General features: G+C 48.2%; 1 long non-coding RNA gene across 1 annotated transcript; it reads left to right on the forward strand.

The window, feature by feature from the left end:
- Positions 1–97: 97 nt before the first annotated feature.
- LOC111257759 lies at positions 98–13,084 on the forward strand. The gene is made up of 2 exons (XR_002678337.1): positions 98–136; positions 12,997–13,084. It is a non-coding gene; the product is annotated as an uncharacterized LOC111257759 (long non-coding RNA).
- The last annotated feature ends 10,797 nt before the right edge of the window (positions 13,085–23,881 follow it).

Here is a 23,881-nt window from a genome sequence, read left to right on the forward strand (position 1 = left end):
GCGATGGTTGGAAAAGGCTTCCCAAAGCTCAATGTGATTGCAAGGGGGTCGTCAAAGTTGAGTAGGTTCCTGCCTATAACAAGTGCTACTAAAAAGAAGCCTTCTCCTAAATGCAGTGGGGCAAAGAGGAGTGGAGGTTCACCACGAGATATGGTGTTTAATGTTTCTTCATGCTTTCTTGTTAATTTTGTATTATTGATGTGTTGACGCCAGATTTCGTCACTAGTAGAATCGGCGCCAAGAAAAGAGGAAATTGGAAAAGTACAGTTGGGAGTCGGCCGAATGGCGCTACAGTTCTAGATCGGCCAACGCTACAGTGCGGGATCGGCCAGTGGCTTCTGCCTCGCTTCCGGGTCGGACGCGCCGGGCTCCCAATCGGTTGCCTTTTGCCGATAAGGAATTGGCCGGGTAGGAGATTGGGTTAATTGGGCCTGTATGGGCTTGGAAAGGAATAGAAGGATAAGGGGAAGATCAGCCCATGAAGCGTATAATAACCAACCTAGCACGAATCGTGTTTGTAAATATTCGTTTTCTATTTGAATTAGGGATAGAATTCTAGTCAGTTAAGGAGTCATCTGTACGGGGCTATAAATAGCTACCTTTGTAAATCTGTAATCATCAACAAATCAATACAACCAACTACTTTTTCCTCGTACTTACTTTCAAGCAGGCGACTTCACCAAATACTTTCTCTTTTTACGAGTTCGTATGGGTTGGCAGGGCTGCATCAACTTAGTCTCCGGCCGATCTTGTATGTTCCGTTTACCGAGTAAATTCTAAGCTTCAACTACCGGGCGCATCGCTATGGTTTCACCTAAAAATATTGGTGGTGATGTTAGTTTAGATCTCATCGGCTTGTGGCTCTAGCTATGGTGGAGCAACAACTCAACAGCATTGTGTTTCCTATCGGCCGTATGGCTGATGGTTATTGTAAAATATATTAAATCGGCCCGATCGGCCGACTCCATCGAACTTCGAGAGAATTATCTCCACCTTGTCAGTTGAATGGTCAAACTGACTGGCAAGCCCGCGCACACCATGCGCGCTGATTTGGATTTTGCACTGGAGTTAAGCAGATCTCCCAGGTCCTCATGTGGTGATGCAGGGTCCACCACCTTCAGGATTTTGTGTCAACACATTTTGGCACGTCCGGTGGGACACACAACCGCCGCCATGTCAAAAGCTGCTGAAGTCTCCGAAGATAACGTCATCGAAGTGACGGAAGCAGATCTAAAGGATGACCAGAAGGAAGAACTGGATAAGCATATGGCGCAGTTCGGAAAGCTTGCCTGCAGTCTTTCAGTCGCTCCAGAAGCGGGGAGACTATCAAAAAGTCTCCGTTTCCTGCTCCCCGCCAGATCACAATCTCTGAAGACTCGGCCAAAATGGCCGATATGGTTCAACAGTCCGTCTATCACGCCTTCATTGATCAATCCCCGGTGCTTGCAAATACGGTGGACAACGCCGTTGTCAACTCTTTCACTAGTGGAATACCTCAGGGATACAGGGGACCGGCATATACTCAGCCGATTCCACCAAACCAGAGTTATTTGAATTCGGTTTCTCAGCCGATCCAATTTTCCGTCGGGGGATCAGGTGCTTCCTCATCATCAGTTCCTATGGGGTATAACTCCATCCAACTGTCCTCTGCGCCGTTCCCTCCGGTTAGCCCATCGCCTTGGGGGGCACCATCAGTCACGGCCGGTCAGAATCAATCGGCCAGTCAAGGAAGCCCACCATTCCAGGCATCTTTCCAGGCGGCCACTCGGCCGACTGTACCGCCATACCAGCCTGTCGCACCAGAGATGAATAAAACAGCAGAGCTCATACTGTATGCTGAAACAAGTGGCTCATTCAAACAACCGATTTTCAATTCACAGCCGGCTTTCACTCAGATGCCAGCTGCTTTCACTCAGCATCAGGCTATTCCACCTCCGGTATACTAGCACGTGCCAATACCTCAGCCAACGGTTCACCAGCAACAGCCAGATTGGTCGGCACGTATTGCGGAGGTGATTCAGGAACAATTCGGCTTAAAGCCTAAGGTACAAACTTACACCTATAGGACACCATACCCATCTACATATGACCTACTGCCATTTCCCCATCGGTATAAAGTTCCTGACTTCACCAAGTTCTCGGGGATGGATGATACTTCAATCGTGGAGCACGTGAATAGATTCATCATCCAATGCGGAGAGGCAGCTACGCAAGATGCTCTACGGGTGCGGTTGTTCTCGTCATCTCTGTCTGGCTCGGCCTTTCAGTGGTTCACGACATTGCTGCCAAACTCGATCATCACATGGGGCGATTTAGAAAGACAGTTCCACAAATACTTCTACGCTGGGGTGCATGAGATGAAGCTGTCCGATTTGACCAGCCTCAGGCAGAGAAGCGACGAGCCGATATCCTCATATGTACAGAGGTTTCGGGAAATCAGGAACAAATGCTATTCCCTGGCTCTAAATGACGCACAGCTGGCCGATATAGCCTTTCAAGGCCTCCTGCCCTACATCAAAGAAAAATATGCCTCACAGGAGTTCGAGAGTTTAAGCCAGATCGTCCACCGACTGTCTGGACAGGTGGTACGTTCTTTCGATCCACGGAGGAATTTCCAGAAGAAAGTGGCATTCCTGGAAGAGTTGGAGGACAAGGAAGACGTCAAAGTCGGACTTGCGAAGTGGATCAAGGGAAAGAAGCCGATATCCTGCCCATTCGGAAAAAAGGAGCCAGAGGTGTTCGGTTTTGACACGACGAAGGCCAACAAAATCTTCGACCTTCTCCTCCAGGAAGGACAGATTAAACTCTCGCCATATCATACAATACCTTCTGCCGAACAGTTGAAACAGATGAAATACTGCAAGTGGCACAACGCCACATCCCATGATACTAACGAGTGCAAAATCTTCAGGCAGCAGATACAGTCGGCCATTGAGCAGGGCAGACTTAAATTTGAAGTGCCGACAAAATCGGCCAAGCCGATGAAGATCGACCAGCACCCCTTCCCCACCAACATGGTTGATACGGGGAAGAATTCACTCCAAACAAAGGTGCTAACGTCCGAATCGGCTAAACAGAGTGGCGCCGTCGACCCCAGAAATCAAGCTACGCTTGAAGATGTCAAGGGGAAGCGACGGATGGAGGACGACGATGGCGAATCGGAAGAGCCACGCATTACTTCCCAGTTCCTGCTACAGAAATACCAACGTCAGCATGAACGCTCAAGATCCCGGGAAGAAGCGATGCGACGACACGAAGATCACTGGAGGTGCCCGTTCTTCATCCACTGTTGGGAAAACAACCTCAGGTTACCTTCAGCTGATAATTGCCCAGAATGCAACAGCCCATATCGTGGCAATCGGCCGTTGAACAGGTCTCGCTCCAGAGACGGAAGGCCAGAACCGATCAGTAGGAATTGGCGCAACCAAGATGACCAGCGCCCTCCCGTGCGTGATCGGCTGGGGGGCAGAAGTGACCGATATGATCGGTCGGAAGATAGACGCCATGATAGGCAGGGGGGCAGGACTGATCGACATGACCGGTCAGTAAACAAGGCCAACGTTCACAGTCGGCTCGAAGAGATGGCCGATGCTCGGGTGACAGACGAAAACCCGTTAGGACGCGAACCGGAGTGGGAACGCGCCAAGTCAGGGGGCAAACCAATAAACCCCAGGTGATGTCCCGATGGATTGACCAAGTCTCAAAAATGAAGAATCCAACGTCTCCGCCAATGGGAACAGAAGGAAGAGGAACAATAGAGTACGACAGACAAGAAGGAAGGAAGGCCTCGGGTGTGGCGCCCCAAAAGAAACGATAAAGGGGACGACAAATCGGCGGGTGATGAATCGGCAGCCGATATCGGCATGGTTTTCATACTGCCGATGGAATTCATGACTCCCGCCGATCAACAGGATATATCGGCGATAGAAGAATAGACGGCACAGTTGGCTTTGGAACCAATGATGGCCACGTTCGAGAAGCCCGAAGATGACAAACGACAACACCTGAAAGCACTGTTCCTTAAAGGGCATGTCGACGGCCGTCCCCTCACTAGATTGATGGTAGACGGAGGAGCTGCGGTCAACATCATGTCGTACGCCGTGCTCCGGAAGCTTGGAAAAAGCGACGACGACTTGACCAAGACGGACATGATGCTCAAGGACTTCGAAGGCAATGTGTCAAACGCTCGCGGCGCTCTCTGCGTTGACCTCACCATCGGCAGTAAGACCCTTCCCACCACTTTCTTTATTATTAATGGCAAGGGTCCTACAACATGCTACTCGGCCGGGACTGGATACACGCAAATTGCTGCATTCCATCAACAATGCATCAATATCTTGTACAATGGGTCGGCGACAACATCGAGGTAGTCAACGCCGATTCCGCATACAGCATCGCGGCAGCCGACACGCAGCAGTGGAGCTGCGAAACCGTCAGGTGCATATCCGGCAGAGTATGGGAGACCGATTTCCTGAAGGTCACCGATTTTGGCCTGCAGCCGATCCGAGCAGTCGGCTCCGAAGACTCAGAATAGATGGATCAGTTCGCCCGAGAAGATGGGAAGCTAGGGCACGGGTTCACGTCGGCCGATTCATTAGAGATGATAGACTTAGGCGATGGTACCAAACCAAGGCCGACTTATATTAGTGCAAATTTAGACCCAGAATACAAATGTAAATTGACAAACTTGTTAAGAGAATTTAAGGATTGTTTTGCTTGGGAGTATCATGAGATGCCCGGTTTAGATCGATCTATTGTTGAACATCGGCTACCCATAAAACCAGGGTATCGGCCGTACCAACAGCCTGCACGACGCTGCAATCCTAAAATTCTACCAGATATAAAAGCCGAAATAACTCGGCTAATCGAAGCAAAATTTATTCGGCAATGCCGTTATGCCGAGTGGATCTCCAACATTGTACCAGTGTACAAAAAGAATGGCAAGCTACGCGTTTGCGTCGACTTCAGGAATCTTAATCAGGCCACACCGATGGATGGGTACCCCATGCCAACGGCCGATGTGCTGATCGACGCTGCCGCAGGGCACAAGATTATCAGCTTCATGGACGGAAACGCTGGATACAATCAAATACTAATGGCCGAAGAGGACATACCCAAAATGGCCTTCAGATGCCCGGGCCACCTTGGTCTATTCGAGTGGGTGGTGATGACTTTTGGCTTGAAGAACGCTGGTGCTACGTATCAGAGAGCCATGAATTACATATTTCACAAACTCATTGGCATTCTGGTAGAGATCTACATCGATGACGTCGTAGTCAAGTCCAAAAGGCACGAAGAGCATCTGGCCGATTTGCGAAGAGTGCTAGAGTGCACCAAGAAACACGGGCTTAAGATGAATCCCAATAAATGTGCTTTCGGCGTATCCGCCGGTTAGTTCTTAGGATTCATGGTGCACGAACGAGGGATAGAAATCAATCGGAAGACCATAGCGGCCATCAACAAAGTCGTGGCTCCGCAGAACAAAACCGAATTGTAGTCTTTAATCGGCAAGGTGAATTTCATCAGAAGATTCATATCTAATCTATCTGGGCGGATTCAGGCGTTCATGCCACTGTTGAAGTTGAAGCCTGACCAGGAATTTTTATGGGGGGAAGAGCAGCGCAAAGCACTGGAAGACATCAAGCAATACTTGGTATCACCACCGGTGTTGGTTCCTCCTCAAACTGGTAAGCCGTTTAAGTTATACTTATCAGCCGACGAAAAGGCTATTGGGTCGGCTCTAGTCCAGGATTTCGAAGGCAAGGAACGGGTAATTTATTATGTCAGTAGAAGACTTCTGGACGCTGAAACAAGATATCCTCTAGTGGAGCGGTTGTGCCTATGTATTTACTTCTCATGCACCAAACTCAGGCACTATTTACTGTCGGCAGAATGCGTGGTCGTATGCAAAGACGACGTAGTAAAATACATGCTATCACTGCCGATCTTGAAAGGACGAATCGGCAAATGGATCTTAGCTTTGTCAGAGTTCGACCTACGGTATGAATCGGCAAAAGCCGTTAAGGGTCAGGTCATGGCCGATTTCGTCGCCCAACACTGCGGACCGGAGATTACCCTCGTAGAGCCAGCGTCTTGGACTTTATATTTTGATGGGTCGTCATGTGGGGTCGGATCAGGAATCGGCATCGTTCTCATATCGCCTCGGGGGGCAAGCTATGATTTTTCTCTGCCGATAGAAGCCACCGCTACTAACAATCAAGCGGAGTACCGAGCTGTATTGAAGGGCCTACAATTATTAAGAGAAGTCAAGGCCAATTCTGTTGAAGTCTTCGGAGATTCCATGCTTATTGTAGATCAATTAACTGGAAGGTCCGAGTGCTAGGATGATGTATTGAGACTTTATTATGAAGATTGTCTACAACTCTTAAAAGAATTTAAATCGGCAGTAATCGAGTACATCCCAAGGGACCACAACGAGGGTGCCAACAAGCTCGCCCAGCACGCATCTAGATATCGGCCAATTCTAGGCGCTATGGCTCTAGAACTCACGGCCGATGACTGGCGGAAAGAAATTGCCGACTACCTGAAAGATCCGTCTAAGAAGGTGGAGCGACGAGTACGTTTTCATGCTACTAAGTACGTACTGCTCGAAGATGACCTATTCTACCGAACGATCGACGGTGTCCTACTCAAATGCCTGGGAACAGAGGAGGCCAAGATTCTAATGGGGGAAATCCATGAAGGGGTATGTGGGGCACACCAATCGGCCCATAAGATGAAGTGGATGATCAGGAATAATGGGTACTACTAGCCAACGATCCTCGAAGACTGTTTCAAATATTATAAGGGATGCCAGGATTGTTAGAAGTTCGGGAATGTCCAACGTGCACCCGCATCGGCCATGAATCCCATTACCAAGCCGTGGCCGTTTAGAGGGTGGGGAATAGATCTTATCGGCCAAATTTATCCACCATCAAGTAAAGGGCACAAGTTTATTCTGGTGGCTACCGATTACTTTACCAAATGGGTGGAGGTGATTCCGTTAAGAACCGTGACATCGGCTATCATGGCCGACTTCGTAAGGGATCATATCGTCTACCGATTCGGCATTCCCCAGACTATAACGACCGATCAGGGAACAATGTTCACATCGGGTGAATTCGAAGAATTTACGACCGATATGGGGATCAAATTGTTGAATTCTTCTCCGTACTACGCCCAGGCCAACGGCCAGGCCGAATCTTCCAACAAAGGGATAATCAAGTTAATCAAAAGGAAAATAGAAGAGCAGCCGAAGAAATGGCACCTATGCCTAACCGAAGCCCTGTGGGCGTACAGGATGGCTTGCCATGGAGCCACCAAGTTATCTCCTTATCAGTTGGTGTACGGTCACGATGCAGTACTACCATGGGAAGCAAGGGCGGGATCAAGGCGCATTTCGCTCCAAGACCAGTTAACGGCTGACGACTACTCGTCGCTCATGAAGAGAGAACTCGATGACTTGGCTGGCCAGCGGTTGAGAGCGTTGATAAGCATTGAAGAAAACAAAAAGAAAGTAGCCAGGTGGTACGATAAGAAGGTCAAAGTCAAACAATTCTCCCCTGGGGACTTGGTATGGAAGTTAGTATTGCCGATTGGGTCGAAAGATCCTAAATTCGGAAAGTGGTCTCCTACATGGGAAGGGCCGTATAAAATCGGCAGATGTGCTCCAGGGAATGCTTACATTTTAGAAACAATAGAAGGAGAAGAATTTACTAGGGCTCTGAACGGAAGGTACTTAAAGAGATACTACCCTAGTATATGGGTCGGAGCATAAGGGATTGACCGTAATACAATCGCACACAACCAATACAAGACGGTTCAAACATGTAATCGTCCAAATCGGCCGATGTATTCATTCGGTATGGACGGTGATTACATGGCCGACAAGATACAAGTCGCCCTTAGAACAAAAAATACAATAACTAATTATTCTTTTTCTTGCGCTCTCTCTCAGTCCGGCCTAGCTCTATCATGAGACGGGTGTACTCTTCTTCTATTTCCTTCATCGAAGCCTCCGCTTCGACTTGACGGGGGAGAGGGTGGCTCCGGTCCAAAGCCGGGCGTAACGTTCCTGCCGCCGCGTCTTAACGGGTGACTCGTGGAGGAAGCGGATGACTTCTGTCGGCTAGAGGTCGCCGGCGACCGTTACTCTCCAGGAAATCCAAGACCAGACGGGCCTCCGCAGTGATGTGTTCTTGAAGTTCGTCATGATGAGCCCTGATCAGGTCCTTATCCTCTGACGACAACGGGTCATCAGAATGTATGAGCTCAATGGCGCGTTCGAGTTCGGGGCTAAGACGCCGAGGCTGAAACAAAGAAAGATTAAAAAGGGGCATCCTCTTCCCAAGAACTAAAAAGAGAAAGGGGAATAGAGGCCAAGGTTTCACCTGGTTGACAGAGGAGGAGGAAGCCGACGAAGACATGATAGAAGGCCGCGCCGACGAGAAGGGTGAGAAAATAAAACCGAAAGCCAAGCTGGTGCTTTCGGAAGGAAGTGCCTAGGCCGGTACTTATAAGGAAAAGAGGCGTCGAAATTTGGTAAGGATGCGTCCCGTTGGAAATAGGAAAGGCAATCAATAAAGGAGGCGTCGCGAAGGACGGTCAAAGCAGTTATTAAAGGTTCGTACAAATAGTCAGTGCCTTTACAGATTACCCAGAAGGGTATCGATAGCCGCGATCGCCCGACGCCGGATCTGATCGGCAAATTCTAGGACCCGTTGGTCTTCATCCGCCGATCCAGGGACTTCTGACGCACTACGGTGGAGCTTCAGGGCTTCGTGGGCCAAGTGTTGCCTCTCCTGTTTCAATTCGGCAATGACTGAAGGAAGTTCTTGGAGCCTTTTCTCTTCGGCGCTGATTGCCTTGGTCACTTGCTCCATTTCCTTGGCAAGCTCTGCCCTCCGGCGCTTGAGGCGGTCTATCTCACCGACGATCCCTGGGCGGGAGTCCTCCAGAAAATGGATACGCTGGTGCACCTCTTGAGCTTGACGTTTGAATGCGTCCTCCTCTTCGCGAGTCTTGGCCAGTTTGGCGCGATCGGCCATGTGACGAAGAGCTCGGAAGACTGGGATCCTCATGGACTCGATAAAAGCGGCCGGTGCCAATGCTTCCTCCGCTTCTTCGGGCACTCGTCCGCTGACGTCACCAAACAGCTGACGAATCGGCGACGCATCTTCTACCAATCGGCCGATATCTCCTTGAAGAAGGGATCGGATATTGGTAAGCTTGGCTCGGACATCGTCAGGGATGGAGCTCAGGGCGATTTGACGAGAGGCGACTTCTTCATCGTCGGAGAGGGCAACCGCAAAAGAGAAGAGGCTGTTGTCGGGGGTGTCTTGTTCCTGGAGATAATAAAAAGAAAAAAATAAATCGGCTGATGGTAGAAGCAAATCGGCTAAATAAAGCCGGAAGATAACTTACCACTTTGAAGCGAATCTCTTCATGTTGCATCTGGGAAGCCGTCATGCCTTGCTCAGGGGCTTGTACCATGGGTTCATCAGAGGAGGAAGATTCCACGATGATCGGCGCGGCGCTTGGACCAGCTCCCTGAGAGAAGACTAGTGGTTGAGGAGCGCTCGGCGTACCGACGACCTGCGTCAGAAGGTTGAATAAGTATATTATGCAAATACCAGGGGAATCGGTGAAATAGTGCTGTACCTCAACGGATGGAAGCGGGGGCGTGTCGATGGCCGATTGGGTTGCTGCCGATTGTTGTGTGTCTATGGGAGTACTCTGCGCAGTCTAAGATAAGAAGGATTAATATCAAAACAACAATCGGGAGGAATAAAACATAAGTTTACCTGAACGGCCTCTAACAACAATGACGCGGCGGCTGCCCCAGCTTGTGCGACGACTTGAGTATCGTCATCTTTGGTGGCCTGAGGGGGTGGCGTGGTCAGAGTCTCTGCCGATACGAGCATAGGAGGATCTGCCGATTCTATACGGGCTCGGACTCGGCGACTGGTCTTCTTGGCAATTCTCTTCTGAGCTTGTTTCGATCGGCCAGCAATCACGTCCACGGACAGAGCATCATAGCCGATGAGAGGGTAGGAGGTGTATGGATGATAACCCTCTATTAGCCGACCACTCCGGCTGTGTGTTGGAGGAGTGCGATTCTCGGCCTGAAGAAATAGTAAAACCATTAGTGATCAGTCGCGTTAAAAAAAGAGAGGAGTAAAAATCGGCTAAGGAAAATACCTTGGCATTCGGGTCAATGTTGGTTGGATCCAAGAGGTTGCAGTATGCCGATGCCGAGTTGCAGAAGAGGAATTGTTTCCATTCGGCCCACCAGAGTTTGAATGGCTGGACAGCGAAGGGAGCTACTATCCAGTTGTTCAGATCAATGGTGTTGGAGTCCGGAATCCGGTCTCGCACCCGACTGTAGTCTAGACCTGTTGTGAGCGCATCTCTGAACTTGACTCGGCTAGCAAAATACACTTGAATCGGCAGCTGACCCATGCCGAACTGACGTGCTGCAACAGAGGGGTTGTAGAACTCGTACGTGTGGGCATCTTTCCCCGAGAAGAAGTTGTCTGGCAAGATTCCTGGCTTGATTAACTCATCGTTGAGTTCTTCGTCGAATCGGCCAGTGCTTGAGTCAAAACAGGTTGGGAGTTCAAAGATCGGGTCATCCCGCTGATAAGGAAACCAAACGGTTGCATCTTCATTAAAGCCGTTGTAAAAGCATCGGAAGTACTTGGCTACTTTTGTGGCAGAATACGTGCAACCTGAAAAGGCCGATGCTGCTTCACCAAAAGACATGCATCGGCGACGATCGGTAGGATCTTCTGCCGATTCGATGTCAGGGAACATCATGTGACTCACATTCTGCTTAGTGATCTGGTTCATGTAGAGGTTCAGCCATAAGTTGATAAACCACCAGGGTCCGCCTGGATTTCCGATCGGCTCTCCCTTGGATAGTTTGATGCCGATTTGGTGGAGCATGTGGTACGCCGCCCCTAGCAAGTGTTTCCCAAGGGGAACACGGGTCCCTCCGGACAGTGCTTCGGCTAAAGCCTGGGTGTTGGTTGATGGGCCGGCTGCTCTTCCACAAAAGAAGTGTTTTTCTAACCACATCATTAAGAAGGCTGTATGTTCCCTATTCTCGACAGACCCAGTTCTTTTATTGCATCTGATGAATCCTTTCCACCCACCGATTCCCCTTGTGTCCAGCCGATGTGACGTTGCGGCTAAGAGGTGGAAAGGTGTGTCCGGGGAAGAAATGTCAAGGCCGGTCAACAGAACCACATCGGCCAGTGTTGGGGTCATAGGTCCATGCCCAAATAAGAAAGCATTGAGGGCATCGGACCAAAAGTAAGAAGCCGCTATAGAATGCATATCCCGTAAGATGGATAGTAATGCGATGCCTAACCGCCTAAAAAAGGAAAGGGGGGTGTAAAAGGGTAAGAAACAGATCTAAAGTAAATGCATTGCCAATAGAAGAAGGATTCAGTAATAACCTCTGGGATGAAGTTCCGTGTGGTCGCCGGTGCAGAGGCGGACGATGAGGCCGCGATGGGGATCGCCATTGGGATCTCTGATGAAGCTCCTTCTTCTGTCGATGGAGCAACTGCCGTCGCCACTACCGCCGGAGGTGCTACTTCCGGAGCATCGCGCGCTGGAGAGGTGCCAGAAGGAGCCGCCATTGGAGAAGAAGAGAAGAAGCGACAGGGGGATGGCGCTAGGAAGCTTCGGTGACAAGGGAAAAGTGCCGAGGGAAGAAGAAGGCGCGCGCGCGGAAGAAGAAAGACGTGAGCTTGAAGATGAAATGCGGGGTGAACTGCTATTTAAAGGGTGCCAAAAGAGGGGTAAAAATGGAATTTTCACCGCGCCGGCGTTTCGAGTTTTTCGGGAGTAGTGGTTGTCGTGGGCGCCCGTTTCGAAAAGATTGCAATCATCAGCTGGAAGACCGCGAAACGGAAGGATATTTTCATTGCGGCTGTTTCGGAGGAGATGTTGAAAAGAATTTCGATGTAAAAGACTATGTTTTACTCCGAAACTGGGGGGCATGTGTTGACGCCAGATTTCGTCACTAGTAGAATCGGCGCCAAGAAAAGAGGAAATTGGAAAAGTACAGTTGGGAGTCGGTCAAATGGCGCTACAGTTCTAGATCGGCCAACGCTACAGTGCGGGATCGGCCAGTGGCTTCTGCCTCGCTTCCGGGTCGGACGCGCCGGGCTCCCAATCGGTTGCCTTTTGCCGATAAGGAATCGGCCGGGTAGGAGATTGGGTTAATTGGGCCTGTATGGGCTTGGAAAGGAATAGAAGGATAAGGGGAAGATCAGCCCATGAAGCGTATAATAACCAACCTAGCACGAATCGTGTTTGTAAATATTCGTTTTCTATTTGAATTAGGGATAGAATTCTAGTCAGTTAAGGAGTCATCTGTACGGGGCTATAAATAGCTACCTTTGTAAATCTGTAATCATCAATAAATCAATACAACCAACTACTTTTTCCTCGTACTTACTTTCAAGCAGGCGACTTCGCCAAATACTTTCTCTTTTCACGAGTTCGTACGGGTTGGCAAGGCTGCATCAACTTAGTCTCCGACCGATCTTGTAAGTTCCGTTTACCGAGTAAATTCTAAGCTTCAACTACCGGGCGCATCGCTGTGGTTTCACCTAAAAATATTGGTGGTGATGTTAGTTTAGATCTCATCGGCTTGTGGCTCTAGCTATGGTGGAGCAACAACTCAACAGCATTGTGTTTCCTATCGGCCGTATGGCTGATGGTTATTGTAAAATATATTAAATCGGCCCGATCGGGCGACTCCATCGAACTTCGAGAGAATTATCTCCACCTTGTCAGTTGAATGGTCAAACTGACTGGCACGCCCGCGCACACCATGCGCGCCGATTTGGATTCTGCACTGGAGTTAAGCAGATCTCCCAGGTCCTCATGTGGTGATGCAGGGTCCACCACCTTCAGGATTTTGCGTCAACATGATGCTATGAAATTTCTATTACTAATGCTTGATCATTGTTTATGTAGGAAAACAAAGAGCGGACTGGAACCCAACTCTTGAGAAATCACTTGTTGAAATTCTGCATGAGTATAAAGATAGTGGCTATAGAAGTGACAACGGTTGGAACACTAAAGGGTGGAATAAGATGGTGAAGGAGTTCCATCTGAGAAACAAGTCTGTCTCGTACACAAAGGTACAAATTCAAGATAAAGAATGTCAGCTTAAGAGGGACTACAAAATGCTCAAAGCGGCAAGAATGCAAAGTGGGTCAAAATGGAATGAACAAAGAAATATGGTTGAAGGATCAACAGTAATGTGAGAGAACCTCATGGTGGTAAGTTAATTTCTTGAAGTAATTCTATGGATAACCTCATAGTGATAACTTTGTATTTGATCAATGTTTTCTTCAAATATGCAGACTTTCCCCAAAATTAAGAAGTTTCAAAACAACAAGGCAAGCTTTTCGCTCTTTGATGCTTTAGGAGAACTCTATGATGGTAAGTTCTATATAGTAAGCTCTTTCCCAGTCAGATCTCTATGATGTAAAATAGGTGCTTGTCCTATTTCTCTAAATGCATTGTGCCAAATGTAGGTCACCTGGTTGAAGGGACATACAATTTCACTTCTATTGAGTCACAACGTGTGGAAGAGCCCCTTCACCAAATTGATGATGTAGAAGATGATGCACAAGCTGAGAAAGAAGCCCTACAGGAAATTCATGAGATACGTAATGAAGAGGATGAAGAAAAGGATGCAAGAGATGAAGAGGAGGCAAGAAGTGGACAATGAAGAATGGCTGCATCAAGAAAGAAACTAGAAAAGGAAGGACAAAAGCCTAGAAAGAGTGCAAAAATTGAAGCCATGATGAAGAGATTCCTTGAAATGAGGACAAAGCAAGCAGAAGATGAAGCTAAATAACTAGCAAGAGAAAATGAGGCAAGAGAAAATAAGACAAGAGAAAAGGGGGCAAGAGATAAAGAGGCTGATGAATACTCCATCAAAAGGTACATATCGATCATCAACACAATGGAAGTGACCAAACAGGAAAAGGCCAAAGCTTATGCAGTCTTCACCAAGAGCAAAGAAAACAGGGAGACTTTCATTTGTGCCAGTGAAGAAGATGAAGAATCCACTTTGATTTGGCTCAGGAATGAGATGGCCTAGCAGGTATTGACTCCCTTTGCTTGATAGCTTTCATTATGTATTTATATTATTAGTGTGAATAGAACATGGAAGAATCTGTGCAATTAATTTGGTTATGCCTGTTAGTAGTGTGCAATTGCTACCTGTAGCAATCTGTGCTTTTGATTGTCAACTACTAGACATGTAGCTACATATTCCAGAGTGCTAAGATCAGCTACACTTTTATTTCTAGTTTCTTTTTTATGATATGCCTGAATGTTCTTCTATCATAATGCCTCTTTTGAGTGACTTGGTATTATTTTGGTAGGTAGTATTTAATCCATGGCATTTTATTCCTCCATTCCTCTCTGCAATACAAAAGAGTAGATACTTTAATGTTGCAAGTTATGTAGTGAATTTTCATGCTTGATACATGTGCTATTATGTATTGAACTTTCATGCTTGATACGTGTGCAGGCCTGGAGTCTTGGAGAGAAAATGGCATGGTGTAGTACAATACTTTTGAGGATCTTGGTCTTTCACAAAGTATTGCTAAAGACAGTTCTTCTCTTTTGTGTTTTTGGTGTAACCGTTATACTGTTTTCTGTTAAGTTGCAATTGCAATGTAGACTTAATGAAGCAAAGTAGTTCAACTCCCCTTGGCTGTGTTTTTTTAAGTTGCAATTGCAATGTTGAAATAATTACTGTCCAGCCGCTTTGTTGCCTGAAATTGTGAAATAGGTCTGTATAGATTTCATGAGTGCCGAACAATGCTTTTGAAAGGTCTGTTTTGATTCCAGGCCAGGAATGAATAATCATCCGGTTTGAGTGAAACGCACGGATCAACTTGATCCTGGCCAGGAATGAAAGCAGGGGTCAGGAATCAAGCCAGAGGTGCCGAACGAGGCCTAAGAAAGCTGGTGCATTCCCGGCCTATGACCACCAATATAATCGCCACTCGTCCATCAGCTGCAGCCACTCGTCCACCAATATAAGGTAGCACCGAGCCTCAAAAGCAAGGCCTTAAAAATGGTCATCGCCGCCGGCGCCCGTGGGTGTGGGCGACGACGGCGTCGCCTCTTTGGCTCGCTGGTAGCACGACCAGACGAGGCCCAAGTGGCGACCAGCGATGCACCGGGACGGCGCGACGCCCCGTCGGCTGCCACGGCGTCCTTGACAAGCTGAACGTCATCCATGGACAGAGTGAAGGTGGGGAGGAGCTGGCCGGCGGGCATCTCGACGACCTCTAGCTACCGGTCGTCGACGTGGCCTGGAAGAAGGCATCGGGGAGGAGGCTCGTCGGGGATGGCGGCGCGTCGAAGCACGTGCATGCGGCCGCCGCCCATTTGTGCAGGAAGTGCATGGAGCTGGAGCCATCACGGGCAGCACCGGCACGAGCGGTGCGATCCTGGTGACCTCCTGCGGGTCTTCGGTGTCGACTCCGTTGCACCGCCGTCGTACTTGGCGCCGGTGAAGGCGATGCCGTCGCCGGGGCGGTAGTGGAGCTCGTAACGGTCGAACATACCGGGGGTGAGCCGGAGGTGGGCAGGGCAGAGGGCCCAGGACAGTGCGTTGTTGATGTTGGAGAGGATGGCGGTGACGTCGGCGTCCGGGGCGAGGCGGTACAGGAAGAGTCGCTCCATGGGCGGGGAGGCCCGCCAGAGGGTGTCGAAGAAGGGTGAGCGGCAGGGAGCACTCTGGCAGAGATGATGTGACGGGGACGGAGGCACGCACGAGGGTGGTGTCGATGACCCAGAGGCGAGGGGGAGGTGACGCTATCATGCACGTTGGCAGCTTGGTCTTGTCAGCTGGGTGTGCCGGTTGTCCAGGCATCCACCTTCACCATCGATCGATGGCTTGGCAGTTGGCACCTTTGCTTGTGTCTTCTGTGACCGAAACCAACCTGCTTGATCCGGGGAGAAAAAGAGCCTGCACGCGCGGTTGATTTTTTGCGGTGTGGTGTAGTTGGCTGGCTTAGCCCAATTAAGCCCAAAAGGTATCCAAGGCAGCACACGCAACGCAACAGGCCTGAAGAAGGCGAATTTTTTTTATTATTTATTTATTTTTTTACAATTTTGTAAAAATAAATGTCGGATAAAAAAATTGCAGATCTAGACTTATACAACCGGATGAAACTGCTATAGCCGTTTCAAACGGTGGTAACTAACCCAAAATATAATTAAAATTGTTACCGCCGTTTGAACCAGTGGTAGCTTACGTGTCACGTGACATGACATGGGGCATAGAGCTTACCCCTATTGAATGAAATAGCGGTAAGTGCCCACCCCCCTTCTTCGCCGGCCACGCCACCAATATCGACAGCTTGGAGGCTAGCTGTCGGCAGTTGTTGGAGATGGAGACGCCTAACGGCTATAGCTTCGTGTAATTTTTTTATTTTGTGACATTTTTTCTTAGTTATAAAAATATATAAAGTTAGATTGGAAGCACTAAATATTCGAATAAATCATTATTGGTTTGAATATGAGATTCCAAATTTTAGAGAGAGAGTTTCGAGAAAATATTGGAGATTGAATTACTTCCTGCCCATGGAATACATAGCCGTTTTCAGCGAAATTACAACACAAGAAAATAAAATTCGTGTAGAACATACGAACACCAATGACTCTACACTAAACAATTGCAGTGGCATGTGCGGCACGGATGGCTATCCTAAACATGTGCTATTGCTAAACCTAACACGCCTTAGGTAATTGAAATAGTCGGGGATAGAGCCATCTCTACTTTCTAGTAGAACTGGCTTTGCGAGACCTAGGAGGGCCCAGCCTCATAGTATCCAGCACCCCCAGAGGAAGGTGGTGACGGTGGGCGATCCTTGTTGTGGTAGTAGGGGCACTTGCACCATGGATCGATACAAATTGGGTCACCTGCGATGTTAACCGTCCAAGGATTTGCATCAACTTCGGCTTGAAGATCCTCCACCCTACGCTTGATGTCAAATATCTTGCACTTGAGGTTGTGGATGTACTCTTAGGTTGCCTCAGGAAGTGCAGGATCGACCCACTTCGCATAGTGGCAATTTCATTCATTGAGATAAGACTGAACATGATGTTAGTTTGTAGCACGAAAAGCTTAGCAAGAGTAAGGAAGTAATAACATGACTCACCAAGCCATGCGAGCATCGAAAGAAACGTCGGCTTCCATCACCGTAGCCATCAAACAGCTACACGACACAAGCCACACCATGGTGACACATTGGCCATGCATCATGGCGGTCATCATAATGCCTAAGGCAGTTTGGAGGGGCGTAGTTAGCCCTATCATACAGAGGAAAGTCATCGAGGGGTTCCTCATGGGCCAAAAGAACCTATCCAAGTGATGGTGGGAATAAGAGCATCCCCTCCTCTTCCCCTCCTCCCACGACCTCTCCCTCTTGCGGATGACATTGTTCTTCCTCCTACTCAGTGGTGTGGAAGGATACAGGAGAGCGAGGTCCATATAAGGAGTGTTGAGATGGAGATTCATTGTGCCCCCATTTGTTTAGGACCCTATCATGTTCAATCATCCTGAAAAAGCTTAGATATAGGCTTTGTAGGTGCAGGGACGTAGGGCTTAGTGTAGAGTCCCATATGCCTAAGAAGGCTCACATTTAGGGTCCTTGCAGTCTATTGTGTAGGCTTTTCAATGACGGTTCACGTCAACAGTGGATTAGCACTATTTGAGTACTGTACTGGTAGCAGAGCAGTATAATGGCAATAGGGTGGAATCTAAGTACTTGAAGCATCGAGACGAAATGTTATCACAGTACAAACAACAGTATAATGGCATGTGAGGTGCCAAACATGACAAACCTAAAGAGCACCTTGCCTAGGATAAAATGCCTTAGGTAATGGATCACAACTAATGTTCTACTAGGTGAACCGGGGAAGTTTCCCCATCTTCGCTTTTTTGGAGGAACATTCTCCAGCCTGATTCTTCATATTCTTCTATCGCTCTTCTTCCTGGAGGAGTTGTGCGTGATGAGCTTCGAATTCTTCCTCCTGCCATTTTAGTGCTACCTCTTGAGCACCTAACTCGCCTCTGCAGTTCATCCTCCTTGCCCTTCAAATGGATTTGTTGTTGGTGGATGCGTCGCTCTTGCTCAAGCCAAGCAAGACGTGCCGCCTCTTGAGCCTCTACATGCCTAGCATAGTATTGACCTTTGATCTCTAGCTCCGCTGGGATTATGCCCACCTCCCCTAAAGGCCTAGGGTTGATCCATTCCATAAATGTGCAAGCCTGCATGTTGATTCGTGATTAGTTCTAGGTACCGGTACATAGAAAACATATTTAAAATGTTTATGAACGGACGGACCTTGAAATCATCCTCAATATCGGGACATTTGAAGTATCTACACCCCCTCTTTCCCCGAGGTAATCGATTCTCCCATACTTGCAACCATGCACGGAAGCCGCGGTGGCATTTGGGGCGCTCATTCCATGGTGTTATCCCATTTTGATCATCCCTCCACGATGACATTTCTTAGAGGGACAAGCATCCTCACTATAAGTGTTGCATTCGGGTTCGACAGTGGTAGTAGTGTGTTTGAACCTTGCCTCGATGTCTGTTATATAGAACACTAGTGAAATGGTCCGTGGACCATGTCCATCATGGTAAAGGAAAATAACATGCATGGACATCATAGTCTGCACTAGCCTACCTATCAAAGTCTCTACACCGGCCTACATAATATAGTCTGCAAAGGAGCACACATTATAGTCTATAGCATCGTACACATCATAGCCTGCACTGGTCTACAAAAGATAAAGAAGACGGACTAAATGCATCCTCGCTTGTGATGCACAGCACCAGCACCACGTCTCGCGGCTCGCTATGCTGCTCTGGTTTGCAGCTGGTCGTACATAAAGGGCTCCGGAGGGGCAACCTCGTGAGCCGGATGTCCTGATGCGTTTGCAACTGGTGTCGTGAACTCCAAGGTGGAGCCCTATGTCGAAGGCACTGGTGCTTCACCCAACCGCGAAGGACCTATCTCCTTAGTGTTGTAGCTGAAAAAGGACTCCACCCAGTTTGCACTCGTCCTCTACATATCATCCTCTACAGACTCATCATCGGTCCCTCCGTGGCCTGTGTACGCTATGATCGAACCAAGAAGTGTTATTGTCAATTTCGATTCATATTAGTAATGGAATAGAATGCATGTATTGATGATGCACCTATGTCGTCCACATGGAGTCCACGTGAGACGGTCCTCCTACACTAAGTCCTCTGAAGTGCTGCAGTACCGTGTCATGAAATTATAAGTTAGAATGACCAATTAGAGTAGAATTGGTGAATGGAAAATGAGAAAGTAAGGAACACATACTTGTGGGGGTGAAAGACTGTGGACCCGATGCATAAGTGGAAGGACCTGGTCGTGCTACTTCCCAAGACGGTGCACGTGAAGGAGTACACGCCTCAGGGGAGGCTGCATGTGCCTGTGCTGTAGAAGATGACGCGTGGTACACTAGCCATGTGGGTGCAACAGAAGACGAACTGGGATGCTGTGTAGGTGGTGTTGAAGACGAATTGGTGTAGGTAGCCTGTGGTGGAAGTAGAACATCGGCGTCACCACCATGGCAGCTGACGGCCTGCTGAAACCTAGCACACAGGGCCATGATCCTCCTGTACATCGACTCGTGCTTGTTGGGGTTCATGTGCATGTAGTTCTCCACGCCGGTCCACGCCGTTGCCTAAACTGCTGCAATGACATCGTACTGATGACAATTACATAGTTCAAGTTAGGCACAAAATAATCCGTACAAATTGCAACATAACCCAATGCAGTATGAGTAGCAAATGATGGAGAAGCATACTGCGATGTTGAAGTTCTGGTCCCTGGAACGCGGGTACGTCTGTGTCAGTGGTGTGGTCTCCGTCGGTGGCTGCCTAGGAACGTGCATGACGCGTGTCCATGTCCTCGGTAAGTACCACTGCAGGTACGCTGTGAAAGCCTTGTTGGAGTGTACACGGTCCTCCCGCACTAAGTCCTCAAAAGCATACGCCCACAGCTCGACGTACGAAAACAGCTTTGGACCCCACTACGTCGTTGGCCCACACCTGACGTGTCCACCTAACATATCCATCGTGCAACGTGTTACACTAATGCAAAATCTTTATTAGACAAAAAATGATTAGATGCGGCTTACCTATGCACGTGGGCCGGGACGATGTGAGTCACTAGAACTGGTGAGTCTTGGTACCAGTGGAACTGCCTCATCACACGGTGTACCGCGTACTCCTCGACGTGGATGTCGTACACCAGTGGCTTCTTCATCATCCAGTACTCTCGGTCTTGTAGGCACAACAAAGGCAGCCCTTGCGGGGCATGAGCCTAGATGTCCCCTACGGTGTAAGGTGTCCACCTAATGTTGGTTTTGACAAGAGCGTCAAACTGCCCAACAAAGTCTGGGTACGACTTCTTCGTTTGAGCTCCAACCCACGATCCCTAACAAAAATATTTCACAATCAGAACTACTAGTCCTAATGTGAATGAATGCAAGATATGAATGAGTACACAAAGTAATTGTAGGTTTAGTATCGTACCTTTCTCAAGCACCACATGGACCCCATCGTGGGTTTGTCAATGTTGTCATGGTCAAGAGACAACTCCCGGTAGGCTGCCACGTCAATTAGTGGCCGACCTATCGGAATCGCTCGTATGACCAAAGCTGAAGAAGCAACGGGCAACCAATAACGATGGGCTCCATCAAGTTTACCTTCCTGCAACCCATGCAAAGCCCCATATAGGTCGCTGCCAATACAGCTGAACCTCGCTGTACGGTGGAACCTCCTCAAGCGGGGCCTCCACTATAGCCCTCGCAAAGGGAAGGAGATGCTTCAGCACCAAGTTCCCCTACGATGTGCAGAACATGATCCACCCAAACAGCCACAGTAAGTACGCCTCCAAGTGCCTTGCAACTGTGGCGTCGGCGGCGTCGTCTTGCACAACCATAGAAGTTAGTTTCTACATTCACCTCGCAATTGAGTAAGCAAATTATCATGTACCTCGGAATCCAACGAGCGTCGATCAGCATCGTTGATAGCGGCACACGTGCGCGAAGCGTGCCGAGGTTGACATCCCGTATGGCAGATATGAACGACCGGTGAGTGGCGTCCACACGAGAGTCGAGCAACTGGGGGTCTCGTACCCTTCTCCAGGCTCCTCCGCCATACCTGCAATATGTATAATATTATTACATGCAGTACGACCGTCATTGTTCCTACATGCAGTACGACCCCGACCATGCGCTGGAGCATTTGGAGCACCTATTGATGGTCCAGCTTGGTTACTCCTGCCTAATATGTCATTGCATGGCACTGCTTTTACGTGTGACCTGTTTCATGGCACTTCAAGCAGAGGCGCACTTCAAGACTAGCTTCAGATTGATCCATGTTGTTTCGGATGTGTTTGTTCTTGTGTCGCCCAACCCCTTGTAACATTTCAGGATTAGGGTCAGGAATGTAACGTGCGGCATTCCCAGCATTATTTATGAAGTTTCCTAGTATACGAAATCCATAAACCTCATTCCTCCAAGTGGCCCATATAGTTTCCTTGACGAAGCAATATGGTACGAACCTACGAGCCTGAAGTCTCCCTACCTCAAGGCATGCAACAATTACATGGGTGCAAGGCCTATGAAGCAGTCTTATCTTATGGCATGAGCAAACACATCCTTCATTGCTAATAATTCACTCTTGTGTGTGTTTCTCGCACCTCCCTCCCAATCAACCTTTGTCCCTGCAAACTACCTCATAGCAGTGTTCAACGGCACCCACTTCACTAACATGACGCTTACGAGCCTTTTGTATCACCTTGTCTATGTACTCTGTCATCTTATATTCATAAATTTTATGATTATCGGCCATTGACTTATTGGCCACTGCGTACCGATTCCTGAAATACTTAGGTGCGGTATAAGAAGAATTCCACGATACCAACAAGAGGCAGTCCCCTAACACCACGTGGGACCCAATTATACACCTCAGCTAGGTTTGTAGTAATTATACCATACCTAGCACCTCCCTCGTCATACAGCAATGCCCACTTTTCCTTCGGCTCATGCTCAATCCACTGTGAGAATATCTTAATGGACCTATCTCGTCTTCGCTTCACATTTGGACCATCCAGTCCGACATCCTCCAGAGACACAGGGTGGTCCGCCTCACTATTTACCGGCCTCTTACCTAGCTCATCAGATTGTTTCTTTGTAAGCTCATCAAGTTTCTTCCAAAGTAGATTGAATTTCCTCCCCTGATTCTAGGTACATAGCTATTTAAACAGTTTCAGAAGGGTCTTGTTTTTGAATTGGCTATGAAAGTTTTCCCCATATGCCTCATGCATCACCTACTCTTCAAGTCCGGCCACTACGCTATTCTGTGACGTTCCACATTGCCATTTAGTAGGTCTTTGATTGCTTGTAAAATGCCTTTTTGCCGATCATGAATGATACAAATATCCTCTACGTCCTTCACAATCACCTGCTTAACCCTCTCCAGGAACCAATACCAACTATCTCCAAACTCTTCCTCCACAAAGGCGATCGCCAGCGGCAACATCTGGTTGTTACCGTCGGACCCAATAACTGTCAAGATTGTGCTTTTATACCTACCAGTAAAAAATGTGCCATCAATGCAAATGACATTGTTGAAAAGCCTCAATGCAATGACCCAAGGCCAAGAATGACCGCTGCAGAACCTGTTTGCCTTGATTCTGAGCATAGGGATAGGCTTCAAGGTTGTAGTAACTTCCTAGATTTCTCTGGCATATGGTGTGCAACAGAGCAGGGAGGTTATCACATGATGCTTCGTATGCACCCCACTTCATCTCTAATGCCTTCTGCTTGGCTCGGTAAGCCTTGCTATAGCTAATTTTGTACTTGAACTTCTCCTCTATGGCACAAATAATTGACTTGGGCTCATAGCTGGGATTCTCAACTATCTGAGGATACATGTATTGAGCAACAAAATTAGCAGTGAGGTTGCGGTGTTGTGCTTTCAATTCATCCATCACACATTTGTGCTCCACTAACCTAGTCACCTCCCAGTAATCCTTCCACTTGCCCTTGTATGCGTGCACCCTAAACGGGCAATTGCTTTTGACACAACATACATCATATATTGTCGGGCTACTCTTCACCATCCTGAATTGCCGTTGCAAAGATAAAGTCGACCATCGCTTTATAGCTACCTTCACCTCATCCCCACTAGGGTACAAAGCACCGACACAAACCTCATTCTTCCTATACTTCCAAGGGGCATTTTCCCTTCATTGACTGCTAGGTTCGAATGGTCATAACTTGACCAGTTCTGCAGGACAGGATTAGCATCATCCTCATCCAACAAGTCATCATCCATGGCATGAAGGTGCTCTTCTCCTTCCCTCTCTAGCTGCTCAACTAACCCAGGGATGTGTTTCTCCTCATCAGCCTCGCCATTTGGCTCACGAGGTGCCTCTTCATCCTCTGCATCTCCTTCTTCTACCCCTTGTTTAATATCTTCTTCAGTTTACCCATCGGTAATCTCCAGACCTTCCTCACCTCTAACTTCCCTACCACCGACTTCTTCTTACAATTGACTGCTAGACCCAATCTTCTTGAACACTTCAACAAACAATATCAGCAGTAAACCGCGCTCAGTAGTAGCATTTACATAGACCCTCCAGTTCTGGGTTCCTTCAAGCGGTACAACTCCCAAAATATTATGTCAGTTCGAAACCTCACTACAGCCCTAACAGACAGCTCAACTTGATCTCTATCAAGCTTCAAAGCCTTAAATAGCCAGTTGCATATTGA

Source organism: Setaria italica, chromosome VI (assembly GCF_000263155.2).
Source record: "Setaria italica strain Yugu1 chromosome VI, Setaria_italica_v2.0, whole genome shotgun sequence".
Lineage (NCBI taxonomy): Eukaryota > Viridiplantae > Streptophyta > Magnoliopsida > Poales > Poaceae > Setaria > Setaria italica.